General features: G+C 33.6%; 1 non-coding gene across 1 annotated transcript; it reads right to left on the reverse strand.

Annotated features, from left to right (window-relative positions):
* Positions 1-2178: 2178 nt before the first annotated feature.
* LOC116643308 lies at positions 2179-2282 on the reverse strand. Its single transcript, XR_004301523.1, has one exon. It is a non-coding gene; the product is annotated as a U6 spliceosomal RNA (small nuclear RNA).
* Positions 2283-6492: the final 4210 nt, after the last annotated feature.

A 6492-nucleotide genomic window follows, 5' to 3' on the forward strand; every position in this document is an offset into this window, starting at 1 on the left:
CCTTGGATTGTCATCTTTCCTTTTAGTTTTCCTGATGGTTGTGTAATAGCATTGCCCTGTGGTTCCAGTGTGCATTTTTCAGATGGAAAATGAAGTTGAACAGTGTTGCATATGTTTACTGGACATTTGAACATCCTCTTATTTGAAGTGTTTAAGACTTCTTTTCTATATCACATTACCTTTTGCTTTATTATTGATTTGTTGGTGTTCTTTATATATTCTAGACATGAGTATGTTGCCAGATATATGTATTATGATTATTTCCTATGTCTCTGTACGCTACTTTTTCACTCAATTAATAGTACCTTTGATGATCTGAAGTTATTATTTATAAACAAATGCAATTCAGCAAAACTTTTTGTGGCTAGTGGTTTTTGTAACACCTTTAAAAATATTGCCTAATGTTTGTCATAGAAACATTTTTCTATGTTTATCTCTAAAGATTTTATTGTTTCATTCTTCATATTTAGATCTATAATTAATCTAGGCTTGACTTTTGTATATGACATGAAGATCAAGTTATTATTTTTAAATATAAGAGATTCAGAACCATTTATTTTAAAAAATCACCTTTTCATGACTACATTGCAGTGTTATTTTTTCATTAGCAGGTGAAGTGCCCATATTCCTGCATTCTATTCTTTTTTTTTTTTTAAAATTTTATTTATTTATTTGTGAGAGAGAGAGAAGAGTGCAAGCAGCAGGAGGAGCAGAAGGAGAGGGATAAGCAGACTGTGCACTGAGCATGGAGCCCTAGGAGGGGCTCCATCCCACAACTCTGAGATCATGACCTGAGCTGATACCAAGAGGGAGATGCTGAATGGATTGCACCACCCAGGTGCCCCTCCTGGATTCTATTCTTGTTTCAATTCTATACTGCCTCATATTACTACCACTTTACAATAGATGACATAAATCTGTTATGATTTTAATTTAACAAATCCTGGGACATTTTTAAAGAAAATATCAATAGAATAGCTATAGCTATTAATTTAATATGATGCACAATTGTAGTGGTCAAAAGTGTGGGTTCTGAACACAGATTCCTTCACTCTACCTGTTCTCTAACCAGTAACATTGAGTAAAACATTAGAATCTACCTCAGGGCTATGATAAGATTTAAATAAATTAACAAGTGTTAATAATTGTGAAGAATGTTTAGCACATGGTGCACACTTGATATTTGTTAACTACCAACCTACACACACACACACACACACACATAAAAGTGCAACGAGGAAATTATAAAAAGGCTTGTTTGTCATTTAAGACTAATTTATATAACAAAACAACTTCTTTAGATTCAGTAAACACACATCATTTACAAATAAGACAGTGGCACTGATGTGTAATTTTGGATGTGCTTACTCATTTGGCCAGATCACAGTCTTCACAAATTTTCCCTGAAAATTAAAGCATATTTCTCTAACTGTGAACATGAATATTTTAAGTCAGAGTTTTTATTCAGTGATTTAGGTTTTCATGATTATCTCTATTAAAAGTGTTATGGCATGGCTGAGTAATATTCCATTGTATATATATCACATCTTCTTTATCTATTCATCAGCCAATAGACATTTTTTTACACTTTTTTTTATGTTATGTTAATCACCATACATCATTAGTTTTTGATGTAGTGTTCCGTGATTCATTGTTTGCATATAACACCCATTGCTCCATGCAGTACGTGCCCTCTTTAATACCCATCACCAGGCTAACCCATCCCCCTACCCTCCTCCCCTCTAGAACCCTCAGTTTGTTTCTCAGAGTCTGTAGTCTCTCATGGTTCTTCTCCCCTCCAATTTCCCCTCCCTTCATTTTTCCCTTCCTGCTATCTTCTTTTTTTTTTCTTAATATATAATGTATTATTTGTTTCAGAGGTACAGGTCTGTGATTCAACAGTCTCACACAATTCACAGCGCTCACCATAGACATACCCTCCCCAATATCTATCACCCAGCCACCCATCCCTCCCACCCACCACCACTCCAGCAACCCTCAGTTTGTTTCCTGAGATTAAGAATTCCTCATATCAGTGAGGTCATATGATACATGTCTTTCTCTGATTGACTTATTTCCCTGAGCATAATACCCTCCAGTTCCATCCACGTCGTTGCAAATGGCAAGATTTCATTCCTTTTGATGGCTGCATAATATTCCATCGTGTATATATACATGAAAAATATGGAACACTTCACGAATTTGCATGTCATCCTTGCACAGGGGCCATGCTAATCTCTGTATCGTTCCAATTTTAGTATATGTGTTGCCGAAGCAAGCACCAGCCAATAGACATTTGAGTTCTTTCCATACTTTGGCTATTGTAGATAATGCTGCTATAAACATCAAGGTGCATGCATCCCTTCCAATCAGTATTTTTGTATCCTTGAGTAAATATGTAGTAGTGCAATTGCTGTGGATTGATCTAGAGAATATTATGCTAAGTCAAATAAGTCAGTCGGAGAAACAAATACCATATGGTTTCACTCATGTGTGGAATTTAAGAAACAAAACAGGTGAACATATTGGGGGGGCAAGGAAGAGAGGCATACCAGGAAACAGATTTTTAACTATAAAGAACAAACAGGGTTGCTGGAGGGGAGGTGGGCAGGGGTGACAGGTTAAATGGGTGATGTGTTAAGGAGGGCACTTGTGATGAGCACTGGGTGTCGTATGAGAGTGATGAATCACTAAGTTGTACACATGAAACTAATATGGCACTGTATGTTAGTTAGAATTTAAATAAAAACTTGAAAAAAAGTATTATGGTAAAATAAATTAGCTATACCAAGAATAAAGACTACCTGGTGTTCATAAAGCTATACACAGCTTTAGTTTTTTTTAAGAACAGTATTATTAAATTAATTGTATATTATATATTTTTTCTTGGTTTAAGTGCTGCAAATGTGCAAGATTCCTAAAATCAACATGATTAGAAACAACTAATTAAAAAAAAAAAAACTCACAGGAGCCACACTGTTTTATAAATCTTCTCAATTAACCTATTGTTTATTGCAAAACAAAGTAATCAACTTGCCCACATTTTATGAGAGGCACTGGACAGTTTGAATAAGTGGTTATTTTTTAATTATCTCTTTAAAGAAAATCCATTTCTATTCTTTCAATTCTTAAAGTGAACATTTTTCATGTGTCTTGTAATTATTAAAATTTATTTGTAGCAAGTAAAATTCTCCATGTGATTTATTTCATTTGCCAATATGTAAGAGAACTGAATGGGTCCTATTATAACACTATTTGGAGACAAATTTACGTTTTAAAATATAAATTATTTGTTCCTGAATATATTCATAGACATATCTAAGTGTATCCAAATATTTGTGACAGTAAGGCTGGTGATATTCTATAAATATCAACTTCTTCTGCAAGGTAAAGTTTATACAGTTTATCAAACTATTTTATGAGTTTTAACCACCTTATGATTCTAATTCTGGAAAAACTCAAGGATAATTAAGGCATTTTTTTAAATATCTTTCTGAACACTGCTTAGAAGATTCCATCTCAGGCACTTGGCTAATGATTGACTACCCTGGATGGTTTATGGCTTCAGTGCTACCTAGGAGGTATATTCTCAGGGATTGTTGGTCTAGACATAGATAAATTTCTGATTTGCTCTTTTGACATAGATGATTGGCAAATAGACACTTATTAGGAACAGAGAGCTGAATCAGTATAGAAATTTAAACTTAGCTATGTTCAAAGACATGACCATGAATAAGTGATGTACACAGTCTGAGAGCATCTCTTCCTCACTAAAGCACAGCTATGTTGGATTCTTATTGAAGCCTACTAATGACAGAAGGGGAAAGTTGAGAAAAAGAGCTACATCTTTCACAACCAGAGTTAAATATTTTCTTTTTCTTACCTTTCAACAAGTCAATTAACCTGCAAGTTATCTTTCTATACTCCATTAATCTTCCACAGTACTATCATGAGCTGCTAAGATAGTACATGTGCTATGCAAATATATAAAGTAAATGTTACAATTTGCAGTGGTCAAGAATGTTTCCTAAAATTTATTTGATTGACTCCAGTACAGACTCCAAAAATATTACTTATTTTATTTGTAAAAATGAATAATTTTTAAGTAGGATGATGCCAAATAAAAATGATACACAGGAGTAAAGGAAAGCACATCAAGTATCTGCTTCCAAAAGACACTGTAAGCAGTTAAATAATCACAAGAGAATATGCAGCTATTAAAATAACCCCATATATTGCCAGGAAAATATCTGAAATGATAGAATTCAGATGGTGATACAGAAAAAAATTACAAATTCATTCTTAACATCTGGGTCACAAAATTGTCAGGTTTTTCCCCAATTGTTTTTTCCTACTGAGAAGAGAAGAATAAAATGCTTTGAAAATCAGAAGCCTGATTTTCCTATAATTATGTTATTATTTAAAGAAGTTTTAGGGTTTTTTTCCTTCAGTTGTATCAACTTGTTCTTGTTCATATGTGGTATGTTTTTAACTGTTGCTAAATCAGCAGTCTAATTCAAAAAGTATTTTCTTATTTAACACCAAAATTAAGCCTATTCACTTCTGTTACTATACTATGAAACCATTTTTTTTCATGCAACCATTATTTTAATCTCGGGCATGAAACATTCTAGTTTCCTCTGGAGTCCCAATTACATCAACATTGCAATTACAGATATAATAACAATTCCTACTATTCCTAAATTACTTCTTTCAAATACTATTTATTGATGAAGCAAACATACTTCCAGCTCTTTTCTTAGTGGACATTCCCATTAGAAAAGCTAAAAAAAAAAAAAAAAATGGACTTGATTTTATAGCTAGGGTCAGCATTGTTACATGATTCTGGGCAAATAGGATTCATAGAATTATGATAACACATTCCAGGAAAAAGCTCAGCACTTTCAGGAAATTAAGACATTTCTCCTTCCCCCTTACCAAGATCCCTGTCTTTAAGTTGAACTTAAAGGAATATTAATAAATATTACATGATTTGAAAAACAGATAAAACAAATGAAGAAAAATAAACAGAACCTCAGAAGATTGTGGAACATTAAATACACCAACGTGTGTAATAGAAATACCAGAAGAAAAGAAAGCAAAAGGGACAAAATACTATTTAAAATTAGTAGTAGAAACTTCACGAATGTCATGAAAAACACCAACCTATACCTTTAAGAAGATAAGCCTCAAGTATGATAAATTCAAAAACATCCCATCCAGAAACATCACAGACAAAAGGTTGAAAGACAAAATCAAGAGAAAAAAAATTGGGAGTAGTGAGAGAAATGGTGTTATTTTATGCCTCCCAGTGACCATACAGTAGAAACAATGAATGCCAGAAGGCAGTGGGGTGGCATACTAAAAATACTGCCAGAAAAAAAGAAACTGTCAACCAAAGATCCTATATTCAGAAAAGCTGTCATTAAAACTAAAGATGAAATAAAGCTGTTCTCGGGCGCCTGGGTGGCTCAGTCAGTTAAGCGACTGCCTTCGGCTCAGGTCATGATCCTGGAGTCCTGGGATCGAGTCCCGAATCCGGCTACCTGCTCAGCAGGGAGTCTGCTTCTCCCTCTCCCGCTCCCCCCTCTTGTGCTCTCACTCTCTCTCTCAAATAAATAAATAAAGTCTTTTAAAAAAAAAAAAGAAAAGAAATAAAGCTGTTCTCAGATAAACAAAAACTGAGATATTGTTGCTAGAATATCTATCTTACATACTAGAGGAAATTCCTTTTTTTTCCAGCTTTATTGAAATATAATTGACATACAACATTGTTAAAGTTTGAGCTGTACAACATGATGATTTGATATATGTGTATACTGTGAATGAATATCATAAGTTAGTTAACATATCCATCACCTCACATAGTTACAACTTTTTTGTGTGTGTGTATTGAGAACTTTTAAGATTACTCTCTTAAAAACTTTAAAATATATAATACTATAATGTTAACTACAGTTGCCATGTTGTACATTACATCCTTAGAGTTTCTTCATCTCATAACTGGAAGTTTGTATGCTTTGATCACCTTCACCCATTTCCCTCACCTCCCCACCCCCACTCCTGGCAACCACCAACCTATTCTCTGTTTCTATGAGTTTGGATTTTTTAGATTCAACATATAAGTGAGCTTAAACAATATTTGTCTTTCTCTGTCTAAGTCATTTCACATAGCATAATGTCCTCAAGTTGCATCTATGTTGTTGAAAGTGGAAAGGTAATCCTTTACCTTCTTTTTATGGCTGAATAAAATCCCATTTATCTTTATAATATCTTCTTTATCCACTCATCTATTAATAGACACTTAACTTGTTTTCATATTGTAAATAATGCCACAAAAAACAAAGAGGTACAGATACTCTTTGAGATAGTGATTCGTTTCCTTTGCGTATACACTTGTTTGATGATTTGCTGGACCATATGGTACCTCTATTTTTGTAATTTTTCAATATATCTCCATACTATTTTCCACAGTGGCTGTACCAATTTACA

Source organism: Phoca vitulina, unplaced genomic scaffold, assembly GCF_004348235.1.
Source record: "Phoca vitulina isolate PV1807 unplaced genomic scaffold, GSC_HSeal_1.0 scaffold25, whole genome shotgun sequence".
Lineage (NCBI taxonomy): Eukaryota > Metazoa > Chordata > Mammalia > Carnivora > Phocidae > Phoca > Phoca vitulina.